This window comes from Lissotriton helveticus, chromosome 2_1, assembly GCF_964261635.1.
Source record: "Lissotriton helveticus chromosome 2_1, aLisHel1.1, whole genome shotgun sequence".
Taxonomy (NCBI): domain Eukaryota; kingdom Metazoa; phylum Chordata; class Amphibia; order Caudata; family Salamandridae; genus Lissotriton; species Lissotriton helveticus.
In genome coordinates this window covers 96,102,001-96,126,468 of record NC_136059.1, presented here as the reverse complement: position 1 = coordinate 96,126,468, position 24,468 = coordinate 96,102,001, and positions in this window count along the sequence as shown.

The following is a 24,468-nucleotide window of genomic DNA, read 5'->3' as shown; positions in this document are numbered from 1 at the left end:
TTAGGTTGGCACACTAGTTGTTCTGGGGCAATGATGGGTGGACTGGAAAGTCCCTACAAAAACAACCTGGCTGTGCCGCCAGTGCACTGGTGGTCTGCGCACTAGCTCCAGCCATGCTGCCCGTTTTTTAGCCCAAATGTACCCCTGGTCTCAGGTGAGATACTCCAGGGAAGCACTGCTTGATATCGGCTTGGTACTAAGAAATTTGCAAATTGTGTTAATATATCTCATGGCCTTAATCTCACTCAAAAGCTGCAGGCGACTGAGCGCGATGCGTGGGCCATGGCCCATTGGGAGAGAGGATACGTTAGGTGATCATTTTGTACGGTGGTGGTCCTGAGGTTGAAGGGGGACAAGACCGCAGTGCACCTGGGAAAGACCTTTGATGGCAGGATAACAGACCAGGGGTGCCTTTGATGTGCCCTCATTGACACACAGTTGGCTGTCAGTCATGCAATAGAAATTCACAAACTCTTGGCTCAGGGGTCATTAGATCTGAGTTTCGTGACTGATACTTGACTGCCAGACACAAGTAGCCCTGACAAAGCCTCAATGTGTTGCACTGGGTATACCGTTATGTACCGGCCTCACCTTAATCAACAAGCTGGTGGCGTGGCAATAATGGTTAAGGATGAACTCTCAGTCAGGGAACTTGCTCTGCTAGAATTCCCCTCTGTAGACCCTTTGGGTTTCATTGTTTCCACCCCGACTTCGGCATTGGCTGATTGGGATAATATTAGGGGTGGGCGGAATTTGCATAATCGCGTTATGCAAATCTCTGCGAAACGGTAAAAAACTCCGCAAACACGCAAAAATTCCGTGAACACATGGCATTGCTTGTTTGCGATGCTATTTTCCTGTTTGCAATTGCTGTTTACGTGCTCAGGGGGGAATATCTTGCTAACACGCATTTTGAGAACGCGAACAAGCAAAAAATTTCGCGAAGTTGCTGAATGCAGAATTTTGGCCAATTTCGCGTTCTCCGCAGAACACAAAATTACCCAAATTCCGCGAGTGGAATGGAATTTACCACCCAGGCCTAGATAATATGCTACTGCTTACTGGGTCCAGTTTATGCCTCTATTGACCCTCTACTTCACCTGGTACTCTCCTCCTCCTTAACATGCACCAATTTGATAGAAGTCCGAAACTTTTAACATCTCGGTTGACTCTCCTATAAGTCCCATTGCTGACAAACGTATTAGTAGCATGGCTGCTTGCGGACTATCTATGTAAGTCAAGTGCCCTACACCCTCTAAAGGATAAACACTGGACTTAATCTTTGGACCAGAAGAGTTAACCCATTGTACGAACATCGTTCCGTTGGTGTGGATGAATCACTTTCTCATGGTGTTTCCTCTTACTTCTATCCCTAGAGTGACGGACAAGAAGAGACTATTACCTAAATCACAGAGGAAGGGTCTGTGGGCAGAACGTTCCATCTCAGACCTTGTTCACAGTCCGAGGGACTCTAACCCCACTGTTAATCTGGAATCAACCACTGAAGGTTATAGGTTAAGGGTGGTAGTGAGGGAATCCCTGACTGAGGTGGTCATTGGAGGGGGCACCCACAAACATTGTCACACAGGGTGCCACCAGCGTTAAAGCCAGCCCTGAATATACTTAAAATGCTGTGGGTGTACCTTGAGCAGTATTATCTATGTGGCCAGGTCGAACATTTTGCGTCGACCGGCTTCTTCCTCTTGAAGGTTCTCAGGAAAATGCTCCCCTTCCTCCCAAACAATGTGCACCATGTGGGGATCAGTTTGTGACGGTTTGCATCATTTTTCAACACAAACACTCCACAAGTTGTAAGAAAAGTTGCCACCTTTGTGTCTGCTCTTTATTCCCTGAGACTTCAAAATTATGCAGAAGGAGGAGAGGCTCTCAAACCCCAAGCCTTAAAAGTAAGGCCTGATGTCTAAAGGAATTCAGTGTAATGGCGCAATCCCATGACTGCCTTACTGAGACATTTAAACATTATAAAAAGGCGCACCACCAAGTACACCCCAATGATTGTGTGCTTTACTTGCTTTCTGGCACTTGTAGTCCTGAATTTATAATTAGATAAGCATGATTATAAGTAGCATGCTGCAAATAAAAACCCGGAGTGGATTAGTTGCTCACAGGTGGAACTGGGAAACTTGAATTGAGAGGCCTATATGTGTTTTCCCTCCTGCTGTTTGTAGCCTATGCTGTTCTCAACTTTTGCCTTACTCTAGAAACAGCTTTAGTTTTCTGTTGCATATGCTGCACAAAATAATAATTAAAAAAAATCATAATGCATTTAAAATATACATAAGGGAAACACATTTACTTTAAAGCTGAATATGTAAAAGATTTCTGTGTTAAATTTCCAAAATGCTGGGAAACCAACATCATTATCAAAAAAAAATCACAAGATTTAAAACTATGACATTTCATTTATTTTCCACTTTTTGGAAACCACTTTCCCATTACAGTAGCCACTTTTCTGAAGACCCCCCATTCCACTGTATTGGGCACTGCTGCTCTCTCTTGCATTAAGCATGGGGGCATGATCCCTCAGACACCATTGAATATTTTTTCTACAGTTAGGCCAACTGCTCTTAAAGTCAATTAGTGTCGGTTGCGCATTGTCTATGGCTGTCTGGTTGGCACTGCGTCGACATGATCGCGTTTACTGGGGGCGCTGTGAAGCCGCGCAGCGCGCCGCAGTCAATATGATAGGCAGTATTCCAAACCAGGCTGGTCATGCATAAAGCAAGAGATGATGAGCCCACATCTGGGTTCATCCCTTCTGGGATAAATGCGTCAGGATGGTGACCTGATGAACTTCCCCGCCAGGGACTTAAAGGGACAGCATCCCTTTTGTATCAGCAGCAAAGAGCTTTTGTCATGTTAAATTATAAAACATCACCCAACTGGGATGAAATCAAATATTTTTGGTGTTGTTGAAAATTATGTTTTGCTTAAGCCTGCATGCCGGGCGCGCGGCGTCTTGCATCACTTTACTGCGAAGGACTTGGATTTCTACTTGTTTTTAAAGCTCAATCTTTGTAATTTTTAATTGCATTACACATACATCAAGTATATCATGAATGCAAAGACATGCTTTATAAGAAAAAAATGGCTGTTACTGGTAAAACATCACCACTTGTGTTAGCATGTGCAATGCAACACGCGAGCAGTTGTTCATAAGATATTTATGACAAAATCTATGAATCTAACATAAAGAGCATTGAATCTTTGTGTTACCAGCTAACTGAAATGATTTTATTGTTAAATCATCAAATATTGATTTATAGAGATGAGGCAATACCCCAGTAAATTATATTCAGCCACCAGCACGTTACAGAATACCCCCAAATCATGCACAATCGGAAACAGCTGTGAAAATTCTCTCAAATATCTGGGCTCCTCTTGCTTTACTAGACAGCAGGGTCTGTCAGATGACGCCACAGTTGAAAAGACCTGTTGGAGCAGCCTCTGTGCTTCAGGTAATTCTATGTTGGACATTCCTAAGTCAAGAAAAAGGCCTGTGAGCCTCCAAACATATGTGCAACAGGGTCAAAGACTTCCTTGTGTTGTATTGTGCTTAAATTGTGAATTGAACATTTGGAGCCTCAGAAATGTTATAGAAATGGTACCCCATCAGCACTGTACCCCATCCAGATGTTTTTCCACCGGTGTTTCCCATAGTCCCTCCTCTAATGCCTACGCCTGTATTAGGACTCCCACAACACCCATTTGCTGCTCTAACTTCCCATTTGCCCTTTTGTTGAAAAAAAGATGAATTAGTTCCATGTACACCTAAGTTAACTCCTGAACTCTTTTAAAGGAAAATCTGCCCACATGCCAATTTGAAGTCTGCAAATGTTTATTAACAAAATAAAAGTTAATATGTTACTCCCAGAATTGGATGACTGCCCTAATTGAGCATCAAGGTATTTAAGAAGAGACAAGACAGACATATGTGTCTTTTTATAGAAAGGGTTCCAAAGAAGATCATAAAATTCATAATGTGATACATGATAAAAAAAGGTGCAGGGTCTGAGGTCATGGGAGCGTGTGCAAACGATCTAGAGTTCCGTGTATGAGAGCGAGGCTTTACATGTCAGAGCCGGGCACAATTTACAGACATGAATAGAACGCGGCAGCAGTTACACTAATGCAATCATTTACATTTCACACTTCCGTTTTCTTTGATGTGGAAGCCCCGGCCGGCCCATTGGGGCAGAGGGGCCACACTCCCCCACCTTTTGCCACATGTCAGCCTGACAGACATTGTTCATTTTCAGGTCAGGCCGCCAGGAGCCAGACATACGCTAAATATTCAGGCTCCTGGTTCCCTGAGCTGAACTTTGATGGGCTTAAAAATTAACAGCTCCTGTGGGCGTGACCTCCTCAGCTCAGCAAAGGTCCCTGAAGCCCTCCCCTCAGTGACGAGGGGTAGCATCACTGATTGCCTCGCACCTGGGCGCTTCACTTTTAAGCCTTGAAGCGCTGAGGCTCAAGTGTCAATCAGTGACACTTCATCACAGAGTGGGGTGGGGTCAGCAGTCTCACTGACCCATCCCACTGTGTGATAATGTTGGGACTGCTGCCTTCCCTCATTGACTGACCTAAGGGTACATGAGATAAGCATGTGCTGATCAACATTTACCATACTCCTGTTGCAGAGGATCTGGTTTATAGTTGTCTGGTAATGGAACATTTTGCAATTTATGCAGGAAGTGCTAAATTCAGAGTGGAATAAAAAAAATAGATTTTTTTCCATGTACTTATTTTATGGAGGAGGAAATAATATCGGCCAATGGCCCTTCAAAGTTAGCATTACTCCAGAAATTGGAGTATTATCCAATTCTAACTCAGGTCTACACTTGATTCTCAGCACAGAGCTGAGGCACAATGTTTAGGAATATATAGAAATTAGCAGAGCTTTCAGCATGGGTCAAACAGACAGCAGATGTCTTGAATTCAAGACTCTGTAAAGTGGAAATCATAGAAAGACCAGGATACAATCCAGTCAATTAACTCAATTAACAATTTAGTGTATTAAATGTTTTGAAACAACTGTCAGATCTGAATTGATTACATTTTTGACTGTCATTCACAGGAGGACCCTCCATATTCACCTCACGTGTTTCCATGTCAAAACCCTATGGTCTCCTCATCTTTATCCTCAACACAATACCCCTTTGCCTCCATTTTTACCAAGAGGAAACGAACACTGTTTTATCAATTATTAGTTAAAACTGCTATTAACTAGTCATAGATTGTCTTTCTTGAAGTGATATGCTAAATTGCTCATAAAAAGATGTACTCTACATATTTAGATTACTAACTTTTTGTTTCTTTATTGCTAGTTTCCCCACATCTGTGCTTCTACTACAAAACGTTCTGTGCCTCTTTACGGAGGTAATCGGGAATGAATGTCTGAAGTTGCGCCCTGGTTGGTACTTTGCACCTTTACAAATTGACCAGATGCTTGAGTGACACCAAACCGCCTAGTAGATGATGCTCTTTGGATACTGGACTACAGAGGTAAGGACCTCTTCTATATTGTAAACCTTGCTCTCTGTAAGTTTGCACTTCAGGTGAGCCTGGTGTCCCCACAACACATCTGAAGTATGCTCTCTCACAATTGAATGTTTTTTCTCCTCCTTGCCACATGGCTACCCACAGTTACTGCCCTTTGTCAATAATATTTTTTTTAAAACACTCCTACCCATATATGTACATCAACCATTAGAAACCCATCTTTATCCCCAACAAATGACCATGTAACTCACCTCACCCCAACATTACCAAACCCCAGTGCTTAATTAATAACCATATAAATGCAGGGCCCCACGTTTTTTTCCTAGGAGCCCGCTGTCAGAGCTGTCAAATATCTGGGTTTCCAAGTAGCAAGGCAACTCAGGTTTCAGTCCCCCTCATTTCTCTTTCTTCCACCACCACCTTTTTCTTCTACCACCATATACTTCATGTCTCCTTATCTCCTCCTACGGTATATTTTTCAACCCTGCTTTTTCCCGTTGTCTCTGTTTTTTATTGTTCTCTTCCTTCTCCTTTCTCCCTTTTCTTCCTTCAGCTATCTTGCCCTGATCAAAATCTAATGTTGTAGAAGAATTCTTAGTCACCAAAAAGTGAGTGTAGATGACCACCACCTGCAACCACCGGCACAAATTAAGCCCTGCCATAACCCCTCACCTCAACATTATTTGGAATCTTCTACGGATATCTAGTAAACCTTCTAACATTGAATCCTTCTGCTGCCTCTGAAATGCCAGATCTGTACGGAAGCAGCCTCATACATCAGGGACTGCTACAACACCTATACACCTCTTCTTCACCTAATAACCTTTTCTGAGACCTGCTCTGGCCCAAAATATTATGTCACTTCCTCTGTCCTCAATCCTGACCATGCCATCTTCATCTACTCACCCACCTGATACCTCGGATACTTTCTTTGATTACCCAGACCTGCTCTTCTTGCTACCCATCTCATGATCATTTAACCTGGATCTGAAAATAAACCAACCAACCACTGTCTTCAGACAACTCTTATATAATCACCCACTTTAAACAATCACTCGCTTACCACTCGGTCACAAAGAAAAACACTTGACTCCACCATTACTAGCAACTTTCCAACCATCAATCCTTCCCCTGCTTCTCAACATTAAACTTTATGACTACCTCCATTCTTCTGCCTGCTATGCTACCAAAATAACTATCCAGTTACAATAAATCATCTTAACACAACCACTAACGTCCTGCAGCAAATGTCTAAAGCCCTCTACTCAGTTAACACATCCTTCAAGAGCATCAATAACCTACTCTGAGCAGCTCACCACTTCCAATGCCCCTTAAAAAACCTCACAGGCACGACCCATGACTGCAGCCATGGATTACCCATCTAAGCACTCAAATCTGCTCCCTTTAGGGTAAAGGAATAAAATACCACATCTGTGAAATCTCAACACCAACAAAATAGCCCCAGCACACTCTTATCTGTAACTGTTGCAGCAAAAGTATCCTTTTTACCAAAGCATAATATCTGTTGTTAACCCCACTTTCAAAACCTATCTAGTGGTAGCAACCCTGCCCATGCTACCAGATCTTGTGGTTGAAATCTTTGCCACATACTTTCAGGTACAGTGTGAGCTCTGCAGGTATACCAGCAATTTGCCTGCTGAAGGGCTTCCCTCACACCACAAAAATCCAATATTTTGTCATTGTGTAGTGCTTTGATTTCACCACTAGGCGGTGCTATGAAGTTGCTATATTAATGCCTTGTGGAAGTATTGGCTCTGTATACTTCACTTCTAAAATTACCACTGTTAGGGAATATTTTCCACACTCCTGCTTCCAACTGCTCACTCTTACACATCAGCACATCTTACCATTGTAGCTTCCCAACTAAGGTGTCAATTAGGATGGCGGACGGACCCCGAGGTGGAGGGACCGTCCGCAGGTGCAGCAGCGATCCCTCCATAGGAATTAGGATGTGACCGCCACCCTGGCGGTCACATCCTGTATATTTAACATTCCGGCGGTTGCTGCTTAAAGCAGCACCCACCGCAAAGTAAAAAATGCATGCTTTGCATGTGCATACACAAAGCGGCAGGCACTGTGCGGTGCCTGCCGCTTTGTGCATGCACATGCAGGGGGGTACCATAGGTACCCCCATGTGCACCCCCCACCCCCACAACACCCTGGGGGCTCGCAACGGCCCCCAAAACCAAAAGACCACATGCTTTTCCACGGCGGAAAAGCCGCCGTGGAAAAGCATGTTTCCGTCTGCGTTGTGATATGGCTGGCGGTGTCTTGCAGACACCGCCACCATATCTGCGTACAACCACCATGGATCAGAGGTGGACGGACTTGCCGTCCGCCGCTTATCCCACCGCCATCATAATGTGGCGGGTGGTGTTTTCAAAAACCAAGGCGGTGAATCCGCATCCTCCAGGCCGGCGGTGGCTTCCACCGGCCCGGAGGATGCGGATTCACCGCCATCATAATCGACCCCTAAATTGGTCCTCATAACGTTTTCTGCCATTCCTTCCAGTGCCTCTTCTGGCCAATTCATCTCCTAAATAATTAGGCCTCTTGTTCTCTCTTCTATTTTCGACTTTTCAACCCTCTTTAACCTCTTCCTACTCTGGATGTTATCCAGACAGCTTTCAGTGGCACATCCCTCTTCTGCATTCAACGTCATATCCCACTTGGTCCAACAAGACTTAGGGCCTGATTTAGATATCAACAGATGGGTGATCCCGTCCGCCGAAATATAAATCCCATTATGTCCTATTGGATTTATATTTTGGTGCACAAGATATCGTTACCATTGTGACGGAGAATCCTGTCTGCCAAGATCTAAATCAGACCTTTAGTCCTTGGTGGTGGTATCTCCTCCTTTGGTTTCTCTTATAATATACTTTCATTGTGATTTGAAAATTGCATTCCCTGATATGCCGAGAATACAAAAAACATCTGTTTATCTCCTTCTTTCCCCCTTTGAATCCAATAAAGGATCTCTCTGTCATAAGCACCCAGCCTCCATCTGCTTCCCGTACCAAAACCCCTGAGTTCCTTCACATGTCAGATCTTTTGGTTCTGCACCCAATCCTTATCCTCACTCATCTGAGGGTCTCTGAAAACCCACTTCATGGAACTTGAAGCCTCCCTCTGATTATTATTACAAAAAATGGGGTAACCCAATTATAGTCTTTGACCTGGGCTCAGTTAGATACAGAAAACAATGGTCCTAAACCTTCCTTTATGCGGTATAAATCAATTATATCAAATAAATTTTTTTGAACTCACGTAATGTCTGCTCATAGTAATCAAAACATTCGAGATAATGATATGCAACAACCAAAGAAGTCCAAAAAAACATAATTTTTATTCAATCGTAATTGGACTGGCAGTAGCTATCTTACGGCATTAATTCAAATACAACAAAAGAAACAAAGAGGTTGCTCAAGTGAAGGGAATGGGAAGGATCCTAAGTGAAGTAAGGAAAATATTTAGAAACAGTTCAGTAATTGGATTGATAGAAGAATCTCAATCTCGGTAAACCTGGCCATATAGGTATACAGCCTTTACAACGAAACTTTTACAACGAACTACCATTACAACGCAACTTTTACAACGCAAACTATTACAATGCATTGCTCTGGGGGGCGCTCTAGCATAGGGAATAGGTTAATTTACTATCCAATAACCTTCCCTACTATCCACGGGGACTGGAGTTGGAATAGTAAATTAAACTATTCACTATCCAGGGCCTAAAAGCATTATGCGTTGTAACAGTATGCGTTGTAAAACTTGCGATGTAAAGGTAGGCGTTGTAAAAGTATGCGTTGTAACGTCATACATCCGCCATATAGCATCAATAGTTCCCAAAGGTCTTTTTACATAGTCAAGTCAAGTCATAAATTTGTATAGCGCGCTATTCACCCAGAGGGTCTCAAGGCGCTTAAGGGAAGAGGGGTTCGCTACTGATCGAACAGCCAGGTCATGAGTTGTTTTCTGAAGGAGAGGTGGTTCTGTGTAAGACGGAGGTGGGTGGGGAGGGAGTTCCAGGTCTTGGCCGCCAAGTACATTATTTAGCACGGTATGGATGTCTTTTTTTTCCAGGTTTAATTGGTGTGGGCATCGACGTTTCGACCCGACGTAGGGCACAGAGGATACTTTCGGGCCTGGGCCTCCGGGTCTTCCTCAAGACAGGGGTGGGCAACCCACTTGTGTGATGTGGTGTCCGTGTTCCACACCCGCAAATGTTGCGGAGAGGAAGAGTAGTGTCCTTACTGGTCCATGATCAGGAGGCTCACGTCCTCATCCATGGTTAACCCCTTCGCTGCTGCCGTCGGCCTTTGGACATCGCGCGAGCTACCTCCCAGGTGCTGCGCACGTCCAACGGCCGACGCGGCCGCACACGTTTCTTCGAATGTTCAGCACTGGCGCTGAACGTTCGAAGCAGGAAACGGGTTAAGGGTAGTGTGACCGCTTGAGTCGGTACTGGGCAATCAATGCAGAACCTGGAGCGTCAGTCTCCTAGATCCCGCGATCTCCACGATCCCTCAGTTGATCATCATTTCCCTCCAGCTATCTATGCACATTAATCTTTTATATCCCTTATCACTGATCTTTTGATGCCTCTTTGTACATACATAAATGCACTATGGTTTCTGTCTTCCGGCTGCAATCTTCTTTGATTTAATATCTGCATGTTCTACATTGCAACTCAGGTTTCATCAACTATTCTACATTTAACCAGCAAAAAAACATCAACTCATTTTATATAGTGACCTTTTACTATATGCAACTTTATCTGTGCCAAAAAAGTCTAAAATGTAAACAAATATAGCATTCAGATTGGCAGATGTCGAGGTCCTGAACACTCCATATGCAATGGAGCCTAGGCACTTCCTTTAGGTTCTTTTCCCTTCTCGTGTACCTTTAGTAGCCACAGTGCAATTCTAGGTGTGGATGACATCATTACATCCCTTCATGCACATAAATATAGTACTACCTGCCATTGAGTCCCTGTCCCATAAACTGCAGTCTTGTCCTGCAGAGACCAAACCTCTACCTCAGGGCTTCAAATCAAAACTAAAAGGCATCACACCCTGTGGTCTACACTCTTATGCAGGGGCTTTCAAATCTCACCAAAGTTCCAACCAAAGGTGGACTTCCCACATTAAGCAATGAATATTCACTGGGCACCACACTTTTCTGGTGGAGAACCAGCAATATTTACAGGTTTATTGTAATTCACCAAGGCCTAATTGTCAGTACCTGGATGTAAAATGGCATCTGCCATCTGTTGGAAGTGCGTACCCATATCATAACAATGCATGGCATATAATGCATTTACCTGTAGTACGATAGAGTTTTTTCCAGATGACAACACCTATGTAGCAATAGATACAGCTCTCCGCTCATAGGTAGCTCCACTAATACAACCTTAACTGCAAATTATACAAGTGAAAGCCCATACCTAGCAGAGAACATCTCTTGTTGTGTATCTGTCTTCCTGTGTTCTTGTCAAGTGTGAATGGAAGTTCATTCACACTTGACAAGGACACAGGAAGACAGATACACAACTCATTCTAGACTTCTTACTATAGCAGTGCCTTTTGTCTTACCAGAGGTTCAGGGCTGTCTAGCAGTGGAATGATCCATTTATATAAAGAAGAAACATTGTCATGTAAACATATAACAGAGAATATCATACATCATGCCAGCCTATCCCTAGGTGAACAGCAAAAGACACTAGATGATAGATGGAATGTTGCACAATGGCAAAACATTAATCCATCGTTATTTTGCTCACCAAGCCACCCCAGAGAAGACATGGCTTGGCAGTTCGGGCTGGACTGTTCCCATGAGGCACAGGGTCAAGACTGATTTGCATATGGCCATGTCTGAACTGGGGTGGCTTGATGAGCAAAATCCAGATCTGTGACTGGGGGTGAATGTTTGATTTGCTCAAACGCTCCGTCCATCATCCACTTTGGTATCGCTTATCCCTAGGTGGCACCTTGTGGCGGCTGCACACATCACCGAGGGTAGAACATGTCATATCCATTCCCGTTTAATGACATCTGCCTTGAGGGCTCTACCTCTGCTGAGAATCTTCAGAGCATCTAACACCCCACAGGTCTTTAGGACTGTGCTACCCACAGGCCTGCATCCAGAGCATTCACTAAGAAGCTCTTGAGATAATCTCTGCAGCGTAATGAGCATCATGCCTCAGAGCGCATGGCACTATCGGCTTGCTGACCTCATATGAACTAACATGGACGTCACTTAAGCCTTCTTTAGGAACACTGTACAGCTATGATATAATGAGATTAGCCCAGGCTGTGTGAGAGCTGATTACTACCCAAGCTGCTATGCAGAGTTCTCTTTCATCAAGTAACTGTAGGCAGGGGGGTAAAAGAGGCCCTCATGGTGTTGGGGGGGCACACGGTTCACCTCAAAGGGAGCCCTGTGGGCTGGTCAGCTGCAAACAAATAAAACATTCACAAGTAGGAAGGTCATGGGTCCCCTCTCATTACCTTACAGGGGGGCCCTTTGAGGATTTGTAACATCACAGACTGTAGGAATTCATACTAGATGTAAACATAGGGCCAAATGTACGACCTATTTTTGCATGCGCAAACGGGTTTGTGACCCGTTTGTGCATGCAAAAATACCAATGGGCCATGTACAAACCCTATTTAGCGAGTCGCAATTTATTTGCGACTCGCTAAATAGGATCTGCAACTTGCTAACAGGAAGGGGCGTTCCAAGGGCGTCGCTTCCTAATAGCGAGTCAGAGGCCTATGTAAGAATGCTTTGCAGCCGCAATTTCAGTTGCAAAACACTCCCAATTTACCGCCCTCTTAAAGAGGGTGGAAAAGCACTTGCAGAAGGAAAGGGGTCTCCAAGGACCCTTTCCCCTTTGTGAATGCATGGGAAAATATTTTTTAGGGGCAGCCAGTGGTCCCAGGGACAACTACCTGCCCTTAAAAAATTAAACGAAAACGTTTCATTTTTCTTTTTTTAAGTGCATCCCGTTTTCCTTTAAGGAAAACGTGCTGCATTTAAAAAGAAAACTGCTTTATTTAAAAGCAGTCCTAGACATGTAGGTCTGCTGTGCCCAGCAGGCCACCATCCATGTGTGGGCCAGCCATTCCCAATGTGGTCGCAAATTGCGAGTGCCTCATGAATATTGATGAGGCATGCAATTTGCGACCCAATTGGGAATCGTAAACGGTGTCTCCGTCTCGCAATTTTTTGTAATTTGCGAATCGCTAATGCCAATGGTCGTATATCTGGCCATAATGTATAAGGATTAACAATACTGACCAAAGAATAGAGCTGGTTCACAGGAATAGTTTTTAGGTCTCGTGACCTATCAATGCGCATGCGCATTGAGAGAAGCGAGACTATAGAGCTTTAAACATAGTTTAACTAACTGTGGCGATTTGGTGCTGTGCCCGTGCGCTTTTAGGTCAATGCGCAAGCGCATTGACCTAAAATGCGCGTGCACATCATCAAATCGCCATCTGTTCCCAAAGCCACACTCCTCACACACCTTTGAAGTGAAGCTTAGCTTCACTTCAAAGGCCCCGGCTGCTTCACACCCTCATGCCGCTCTCCCCGCTCCGCCCCCTCCCCTGCCCGCCGTGTGTCTCCCCTTCGGTGTCTTAAGTTGTTGTGTGCAATCTCAACAATGACCTGGACCTATTGTCTGTTTTAGTTATGTTTTTGTGGGTAACAAAGTTGCTGTTTCATAGATGAGTCTGTAAACATATAGTCTGTTCATTAGACCAGTTTTCATTCTTGTGAGAATCAGTACCGCTTCATATGCATCTCCAGTCTGGTTGCAAAGAGCACTGCCAGGAACCAATCATAGCAGCGTTTGTGTGATTTTAGTGCATCAAACTACTATAGCACTTTATTGCGTAAAAATGTTTATTTCTAAAGGTTTTTTTGTTAACAGTTTTACATCCTAATATTGCACGTCATCTAATAACCCTCTTCACACTCTATTATGAATCCAGAGCAGGAGAGTCTGGCCTGGATTCCCTCTTGCCTTAACTTCTTTCCCTGCATGCCTCCTCTCTCTGGCTATAGCCTACTCTGTTTAACGTAATCATTTAATGTATTTATCCAAATTGCCAACGCGTAATTTCATGAGCCTCTTCCTTGCCGCCTTTGAACCCCTATCCGTATGATCATTATTCTTGTTTGTCGCCCTGCCCTTTGCTTAGTCACTATACCTGTCTTCTGTTTCATGCTCCCCCTCTGCCCTTTCTGTCCTGAGAGCAGTTTACTTGGCAGTGGAAGACGGTACTTGAAGGTAATCAGCAGAAGTCCTTCCCAAGCTGCCCTCGTGTCCTTGTCATTCCTCTCTCTACCTGTACTGGAGCTCGAAGCCATCTCCTCTGCGTTCGGCTCCGTTCTGATTACCTCTGAGTCCTCCACATCACCTGTTCTTTCACTTTCGCTTTCTCGTTATATGCCCATATACATCTCCCCTCACACTCACCCTCACCCTCACTCATCCTCACCCTCACCCTCGCTCACCCTCACCTTCACTCACCCTCACCCTCACTCACCCTCAACCCCTCACCCTCACTCACCCTCACCCTCACTCACCCTCAACCCCTCACCCTCACTCGCCCTCACTCACCCTCACCCTCACTCACCCTCACCCTCACTCACCCTCAACCCCTCACCCTCACCCTCACTCACCCTCATTCACCCTCACCCTCACTCACCCTCACCCTCACTCACCCTCACCCTCACTCACCCTCAACCCCTCACCCTCACTCACCCTCACTCACCCTCACTCACCCTCACCCTCACTCACCCTCACTCACCCTCATCCTCACTCACCCTCACCCTCACACACCCTCACCCTCACTCACCCTCACCCTCACTCACCCTCACCCTCACTCACCCTCACCCTCACTCACCCTCAACCCCTCACCCTCACTCACCCTCACCCTCACTCACCCTCACCCTCACTCACCCTCAACCCCTCACCCTCACTCACCCTCAACCCCTCACCCTCACTCACCCTCAACCCCTCACCCTCAACCCCTCACTCACCCTCACTCTCACTCACCCTCACCCTCACTCACCCTCAACCCCTCACCCTCACTCACCCTCACCCTCACTCACCCTCAACCCCTCACCCTCACTCACCCTCACCCTCACTCACCCTCACCCTCACTCACCCTCACTCACCCTCACCCACCCTCACTCACCCTCACCCTCACTCAACCTCAACCCCTCACCCTCACTCACCCTCACCCTCAACCCCTCACCCTCACTCACCCTCAACCCCTCACCCTCACCCTCACTCACCCTCAACCCCTCACCCTCACTCACCCTCAACCCCTCACCCTCACCCTCACTCACCCTCAACCCCTCACCCACCCTCACTCACCCTCACCCTCACTCACCCTCAACCCCTCATCCTCACCCTCACTCACCCTCACCCTCACTCACCCTCAACCCCTCACCCTCACCCTCACTCACCCTCACTCACCCTCAACCCCTCACCCTCACTCACCCTCAACCCCTCACCCTCACCCTCACTCACCCTCAACCCCTCACTCACCCTCACCCTCACTCACCCTCAACCCCTCACCCTCACTCACCCTCAACCCCTCACCCTCACTCACCCTCAACCCCTCACCCTCAACCCCTCACTCACCCTCACAACACATATTGTGTTACAATAGGTGTCACATTTGCGAAAGATAAAACTATTGGCATTGTAAATAACAAAGCTATTAATTTCGCTATTTTCAAAACAAGCACATAAATAAAAAATGTGTCCTTTACAATACCAATAGCTCAAACTTTCCTAATGCGAGACCTATTGCATTGCTGTGCTTCTCTCCCCTGCTGCACTCTCCTGCTCTCTAGAGATGTGGCCTAACGACCAGAGCTGCCATCTAAGTCACGTAAATACAAAACATGTTGCATTCCAAATGCTATAGGTGTCACATTCGCGAAAGTTATAACTATTGGCATTGTAAATGACAGAGCCATCAATTTAGCAATTTTAAAAACCAACAAATAAATAAAATATGTCATTTACAAGACCAATAACTCCAACTTTTCTAATGCGAGACCTATTGCATTTCCAATGCTTGTTTCTCAGTATGACCCTGATTATGAGTGAGGCGGAGTGAAATTATTTCTTGGCTTTACCCATCAATTTCACTCGTTTTGATTAAAAGCTTTTCTCCATGAGATTTGTTTGCATGCGGAAATACTGCTCAGTAAAATCGCATATGAAAAGAATCACATACACAATTGCAATCAGATTTACTGTGTGATGCAATTGCATGCTACAAATATAAAACTGCTTTTCTAAGTTGAGTACTAACCCTAGGGCACAAGGAATTACCAGATTTAACACATAATATGCCCAGAGCAAGTGCGACTTGCCTAGAGCAAGTGATACATATAAATCATAGGTTAAAAAACAATTAAATGTCAAAACAGGTTATAAGTAACAAACATAAGTAAAGCTTGCACCACCATAGACTTCAGATGTCATCAGCGATATAATATGTACGGTCATAAGTAGTGCATTCCGGCGGTGTAAGTTATACTTATGCCTGTTACGTATCATTGACAAATTTCCCTCCTTTTTTATTTTTTAAACAGTAGTCCTTTTCAGTGAATTTCTAAGGTTTTTTAATGTGTTAAAATCTTACTGCCTTCCTCACATATAACTCCAATTTAACCCTTTGTGATTTTTCAGTGAATTTCAGTTTTTTATAATGTAAAGTAATATGTTATTATGATACGTTTGCGCAACCCCTCGCCGCGCACAGTCTGAAAGGGGGTGGCTGCAAACAAATCCCTCAGCACTGATCAATCAGATTGCACGTTTTAATAGTTTTCCACGCGTTACCCCTGTGGGAGTCCCGCGGCACTGGATATCTATAAATTATAAACCTTAATTTCTCTAAAACAGCTGAACAGAATTACACCCAGGGGCGTGGAATTTATTAAAATATCTACTTGTCCATGGGACAGGTTGCTTCTTAAATCTACTGGTCCTGCAACATAATATACTTGTCCCTTTGGTGCCATTTAGTGCAGCGACAAATTATGTCAGCAATCACAATATATAAGAGCTTTGATAATAGCCTCTCCGATTGAACCAGAGCTCATACTATAATAAGTTTTTAAATACTAGCAATTCCCTTATTTTCCCTCCTTTCCCCAGATCAACATACTGGGTCTTGTGGTAGCGGGAAGCTATAGTTCCAGGGTTGAAATGCCCTTTTGAGTATGTGCAAACCTACTAACTTGCATGTTTTCGTTTTTTTTTTCGGTTTTCACCAGGTCTTCTCTAATCTTTTCCCATACTGAGAAAGGTTGGAAATGTACTCCTTGACAAGGGCAGAAGTAAAACTTCTTCCACGGTTAGAAACAAGTGGATGGAGGGAAAGTGAACTTGTAAATGCTCAACAGATTTTCGAATGAGAAAATCTACAAATGCATCTTGGTTGGTGCTAAAATGAGGTTTGTTTTTTTGAAATACCATTTTTATTGGCATTTGTAATATTAACTTTGTTACCATTTTTACAGTTTCCTCAGTTACAGCACTTGCATCTTCTTGATATAGAAACAATCATTGTTATTCAAAATATTCTCCAGCATTAAAACGCAAAATAATCAATCTTTGAGAGTTCTTCTCCATCATATAACATTCCCTTGGGCTATTATGGCCCCTCTGTCAGTCAGTTTTGTCCGGTGTCCTCCTGCTGTATCCAGGCATTCTGTGGGGAGTAGTTGTGTTCGCTGTCTGTACTAGCTTCCTCGTATATTTATGCCTTCTATGTATCTGCATATACATTATAATATAAACCAAAGGAAACTTATTTACGGTATCTGTGGAACATTAGATACCAAACTGAAGTGTATAAAGCTACTGCATCAACCGGGGTCCTTCGTCAGCTTAATGTGTCAATTTATTGCCTATCCTTAGATCGTATTGGTATTCCCATCCAGTGGGCTGAGGGTGGGGCTCCCGGGTGGTTGGGGGGGAGTTCCCGGGTTGGGGGCGGGAACAGTAATAATCCACATTTGTAAAGCGCACAATCACCCGTAAGGGTCTCTAGGCGCTGGGGGCCGTTGGGAAGATTAAGCGAGCTATTGCCCAGAGTCACATGGTGCTGGGCTAACCTGCCGCCGGAGCCGGGGATCGAACCCTGATCCCCAGATTCCAGCGTCAGTCGCCCTGGCCGCGGCGCCACACCTCTCCCTTTAAGGGCATCCGGACTCCCGGCAGGTGGGGGAGGGAAAGGAGAGACTACCAAAGGCGTTCCTACATTGTTGTGTGCTTTGTCCCTCCTTTTTGATACAGTTGCCCCCCACCCCATTCGACCTGAGCCAGGCAATGATCGGTCCTGCTTTTGGCCTTTATGCGTCTCCTGCCCCTATTCTGGTCCAGAGGTGTCCGTCTGCAGGTCCCCGTCTGTCGAATGACGTGTGTCCCGCGTCCCCAGTATTTCTGCCCATAGTTCAGCCAAAGGTTTATTCCTATTTGTAACCCTATCTTTCTGAAGCAAGGCCCTTTCCTCCGCCCGGGCCCAGCAGGAACATTGCTTTCCCAGTCAGCTATAAGCGGGCTCCTTACTGCCCTCCATCTGAAAGCTATCCTCCGTTTGGCCAGGAGAAAGTCCAAATCAACAAACCTCTGCCCCACCCGTTTGGATTTGGGCCTCGGGAAGAGTCCCAGGAAGCACACCTCCGTGGAGCAGTTCCATACAGCTGGCCAAGACCTTGTTAAGGGTTCCCACCACCGTGGTCCAGTACTGTTGGAGTTCCGGTCAGGACCACTTCATATGGTCAAAGTCCACATCTATCCTGGCGCGTCTGGCTTCCAGTTTTATAGTAAACCTACTCATCCTCTGCTCGATGATCACGCCACTCTGTTGTCTATTCTACAAGAGCTGGACTGTTGGGCGAGGTGCCAGGAGCACCCCGTATGTTGCCACATGTGCCCCTCTATAGCACGCGTACCTCATAATATGAGTCCATGATCAAGATTCTAAGCCGGAATGTACGCAGACTTAATGCACCCGCGAAATGACTCACTCTTCTTGCCATGCTGAAAGACTCTAACTGTGATATATGTCTCTCACAGGAAACCCATCTTCTTCCACCAGGATGGAGTCGTCTGAAACCCTGATGCTTTAACCCCTTGCGTGCTCGTGACGGAACCATTCCATCTCGAGCCATGGTAGGGCTGTGCTGGTGACGGAATGGTTCCGTCAAGGCCCGACTGCTGCGCCTGCGCGGTGCTGATTTCGCACATGCGCAGCGCGTTCTATTGAGCGGGCGGGGCCGTGACGGAACCATTCCGTCACAAGCACAGCGCCACCGCGGCTCATGACGGAGTGGTTCCGTCACGAGCATGGCGGCGCCATGCAGCCTCCCCTCCCCGTAGTGCCGCGGTGGAATTACTGCTGCAACCAAGGGGTTAATAGACAACATTTTTCCTCAGGGCTGGTGAAAAAGGCTGGAGTAGCCATTATACTAGTGACACACTTCCAAGGTCAGATACTCCAGGTACAGTCGGAAGTGACAGGCAGAGTCCTCTCCCTGTATACGCATGCCTTTACAGTGGGCAACACTTACACTACCCATGAGCTCCAAGAGGGCTTCATACAGTGGGCAATTTGGCGTGTATTGATTGCTCCCGATGAAGATGTCCTTATCGTAGGACTTTAACCTGGTCCGAGATGCTCTTTTAGACCGATCGACCCACAGAATGGGTCAAACAGGGGCATACACAGCACAGGGCCTGCAAAGGCTCAAAGAATTGGGGTTGACGAACGTGTGGCGACTCTGCACCCCTACTACGAGGGACTACACTTTTTTCGGCGGTACATCGAACATACACCAGATTAGATGACTTCCTAGTGACCCCTCATCTTGTGACAGCTACCCAGCACATGTAAATGAAAGCAGCAGCACTTTTAGACTGCTCCCCAGCCTTTGTTACATTACGTATGCATGGCCACGCCCACCTTCATGCATGTGGTGCCTCAACCCCAAATTATCAACATACAAGTCCACCCTGTCAAAAATTAGAGACACTATCCACACCTATAACAACATCAATGACACTTCGGGCTCTCCTGTGGCACTGCGTTGGGACACTGGTGAGGGCTACATTTAAAGCGATAGCTGCGCAACTCAACAAAGATATGCGGACAGGCGCAGCGCTTTAGAGAAGCAGGTGCAGGCCTTGGAGAAGATTGACACGCAATCTGGTTCCCATAAGGTAAGGCACCAATTAACCTTAGCCTGGAAACAACTTCAAGCCCTGGACAAGGACTAGGCAGAATATGCCCTTCTCCGCACTAAACAAAAATGTTATGCAGGAGGTAATAAGGTGGGACGCCTACTCGCCCATCGCTCGAGGGCCCAAAACCAATGGGCTAGAGTAGCAGAAATCCAGAGACAGCATGGCCCCTTGTGTACCAAAATGAAGACATGCAGGCAAGTTCGCTCACCTCTATGCCAATCTTTTCCCAGCAGAGCAGTTAAGTCACTCGGATGCCACCGATTATGTGTTACAGCAAACAAATGATGGACGGAATGCTGACAATGCAAATATTCTCCCCCAGTCAAAAGATTGGTGTTAAATCCATCGTTCTTTTGCCCAATATGCCACCCCAGTTTGTAGCACAGGTGACTCTAGCCTGTTTGTCAGCTGGGGATGCGCTCCAGATGGAACAGGACATAAAGGAGGAAGAAGTCCTCAAGTCTATAGCGAGACTTCAATTAGATATGGCTCTAGGGAAGGATGGGCTCACATCCATTTTCTATAAAGCATTTGCTGCACAACTCGCCCCTCTTCTCACCGCCTTTATAATTAATTTGGGTACCCTTACCGATACTATGAGAGCTGCCATCATTACAGTCATAACCAAACCCGGAAAACACCCTCTGTGCACCCCTTATCAGAATATTTCACTGCTTAATGTGGACGCTAAGATTTTTACCTGCATATTGACTGCCTGATTGAGCCCATACATAGACCCAGACAAGGTGGTCCCGAACCCCTGCATTGCTGTTATCTTTCGATTCCAAGAAGGCATTTGATCGAGTACACTGGCCTTTTTTTCCAGCTGGTCCTTACAAGGGCGGGACTAGGTATCCGCTTCTGCAAATGGATCTGGTCCAGTTATGCAGGTCCGACAGCCTCCGTACGAGTCAATGGCCTATTGCCCCAATCCTTTAATATAGCGAGAGGGACGCAACAGGGTTGTCCACTGTCCACGCTCTTATTTGCTCTCTACATCGAACCCCTAGCAGAAAGGATATGCACAAACACCCTGATTACGGGTATAACTATAGGATTCCAGGTACATAAAATTACCTTATATGCAGACAATGTTATGATTTCACTCACACGCCCACGATGGTCACTGCCTCCACTACTGCAAGACCCAGAGACCTTTGTCAGGGTCTCCAGTTTTAAGGTTAACATACAGAAGTCCCAGGCACTCAACCGCACCATACCTCAGGGCGAGAGAACCTAGCTGGAGGGCCTCTTCCCATTTCCACGGGTGTCTCATAGTGAACAATATCTGGGTCTCCAAATACATTATACCGTAGCAAAGACAGCGGAGCATAACTACGCAGCCTTGCTGGTGGATGCCCGCTCTGTGATACAATCCTGGCGGGGTGGTTCTATGTCGTAGCTCAGCAGGATAGCGGCCATAAAGATGACTTTTCTTCTGAAAATCCTTTAACTCATGCAAACCCTTCCCATGTAGCCACCTCCACATGTCCTCGAGAAACTTCGTCAGTTGACTGATGCTTACAGTTGGGAGGACAAGTGGGCGGGTATGGCTAAGAGGCATATTTACCTGCCCGTAGCTTAATGCGCTATTATCAGGCGGCACAGTTACGATATATGGTGGAATGGAATAGGCCTTGCAAAGAAAAGCACTGGTGCTTTATAGACCAAGTGATCGCCGGCATTCATATTTGGAACGTACCCTGGCTGACCCAAAAACACCGCCTGTCTGGGTGAATGTCTCCCCAGTCAGGATGGTAGTATTGGTGCGTGGGACAGGGTCAAGGTGGCCAAGAAACTTTCCATGCATATCTCACCACTGACACCTATCCTCAGAAATCCAGTTTCCCACCTGCTTTGCAGGGATACAACATTCCTTCCCTGGCAAGATGCTAATTGTTAAAGGGTGTGAGACCTGTTTGACCAATGAGGCCTGCTCGACTTTCAACAACTTAAAGCTAACTATGGCCTCCCCTACGCCAAATACTGGCACTATATCACCATCAAACACTGGGTGACACACCACCTAGTACGCCCCTTCGCAAGAAGACCTCTACGAGGTTCGAGAAGTGGCTTTTTACCCGCTACGAGGTTAAAGGGCTTCTATCTGGCATCTATGCCTTTCTCGGCACTCTCCCACACCGTAGCTAGTCACCAGTGCAACAGCGATGGGAACCGGAATGCGAGCGCCCCTTTACAGATAAAGAATGGTCAGACATCCTGCACCGAGCTCGCGACAAGCGCTTCCGGGAAAGACACTCTCCTCAAAATGAAACATTATTATTACTACAAGATGGCCTAGGGTAGCCAAATAGAAATGGGGTAATGATAATAGCTGCTGGCGCAACTGTGGACAGACAGGCACGCTGACACGCTTGCAATGTCATTGCCCCAAGTTACACCGCTACAGGGCAGAGATATTAGCACACATTGATATCATATATTACACAAATATACCCCAACTATGTCCTGCTTGGGCTACCTAATACTGTGTCTTATCCTTTTTGCTCACCCAAAGGGAATCAATCAAATATTTGTAAAGTGCACTACTCAACCGTGAGGGTCTCAAGGTGCTGGCGGGCGGCGTGGGGGGGGGGGAGGGCTTGTGTGTGACCAAGCAAGTCTTCTTGTTAAAACGGGGCACAGAGACAACTCCAACTCACATGGACTGGCTCTATAAACTCTGGGAGCTTCTTGGCATGGAAAAATGTACTTATCTGTGGAGCAAAGGCTCCCACAATTGGGCAAAATCTGGAGTCCATGCCTCCTTTTCCTGGCGCGTAATTTCAGGGAGTTAACATGCCGAAATCCCTCCGGGTACTTTGCCTCACGGCAGCGACACACCATGTGGACTAATCCGACACCAGTTCTGAACTGTTCTACTTGATCGCCTCCGGAGATGGCCGCGATCACTGAGTAACACCCCTTCCCCTACCCTTCTTCACCGTTGGCCAATTGGACTTAATCCTCTACCTAACCCTCCTCGCCTCCTTTTTCCACCCACATCCCAAACCCAGCTCTATTCCCCTCACCGGCCATTGGATGTAGGTGAGGTATTTGATATGTCCATGTTCTTTTTGGGAAATCAATAAAATAGTTTCAAACCTAGCAGTATGATAGAAGGATTTTGTATACAAGGATTAAATTATGAAACCCAAAGGGAAGTTCGAGTGGTGCTAGAGCGGAGACACTGTCGCGCTCCAGGACTAGTGCTACACGGGCAGGCCACGCCGCTGTAGTTTTGAATGTAAATGATGCAGCTGTTTTGGCCCATACTGCAGATGGGCTTTGAAGATCAAATTTATTTTTTTTAGGAAACGGCTCAATTCGACCATTAACTTATCAAAATCGTTTACAATGTAATGTGAGCCAGAGACTACTAAAAACCCTAGCTACAACATAAGTGGGGCTCTTGTTGAGAGTCTAAAGCCTTTTACATATTTGGAGTTACCTTTTGAGAAATTAGGTATGTGCACATACTGTAGAACAGCATCAATTTTCCAGGGCCATTCATGCCATATTTAGGTTTGCAGGGAAATTAGGGCACAACTACTAAGTAAATGTTCAAAACATACGAGTCTAAATGCATATGATCGCCATCATATGGCTCAGGCGTGTGAGGGTTTACAGAAAGAAGAGGGCTACAGAAAGGAGAAAAGTGCTTCCTGCGGAGACTCCTAGAAGTATCGGAGACCTTCTCGACTCATGTATGTCACAATGAGCTGGGGGTCCCACATATGGAGTATTTACTCAAAATATGCCCACTGTGGGTTTCAATTTGGGCAAATCCAGAGGCTAGATGCAAAAGACCCCATTATTCTTGAGTGCCTAGCCTTAGAGGGTGCGCTTTCTATTTCATGGCTCTTACACATTAAAACAAGCATTTGCAATGCAATAGGTCTCGCATTAGGAAAGTTTGAGCTATTGGTCTTGTAAATGACACATTTTTTATTTATGTGTTTGTTTTCAAAATAGCGAAATTAATAGCTTTGTCATTTTCAATGCCAATACTTTTATCTTTTGTAATTGTGACACCTATAGGCATTTGTAATGCAACATGTTTTGTATTTACGTGACTTAGATGTATTGATATTACAAATAACAATGGCTTTTAATTTTTTTCAATAATTAATACTTAAATAAAAGTTATTGTAACTTATAATGGCAATATCTTAAACTTTTGTAAATAACTTTTGTGAAGAATATGTTCAGTGTATTTTATTGTGATGAAAATCCAAGAACAGAAGTGAAATATTACCAACTTTTTGTGACATTTGTAATAAAGCTTGAAACATTGAGAGAACATATTTGAACCAGTTGTTGTTGAATGGTTGCACAGATTGATACTGTGGTGGCGCTGAGTGATGGTGTGGCGTTTAGTGATGTTATGGTGCCCCTGAGTGATGCTGTGGTGCCCCTGAGTGATGCTGTGGTGCCCCTGAGTGATGCTGTGGTGGTGCCATAGATTGAGTGAGGGCGATAGATAGGGTCAGGGCGATAGATAGGGTCAGGGCGATAGATAGGGTCAGGGCGATAGATAGGGTCAGGGCGATAGATAGGGTCAGGGCGATAGATAGATGTGTGCGGTTGTGTGTGTGCGGTTGTATGTGTGCGGTTGTGTGTGTGCGGTT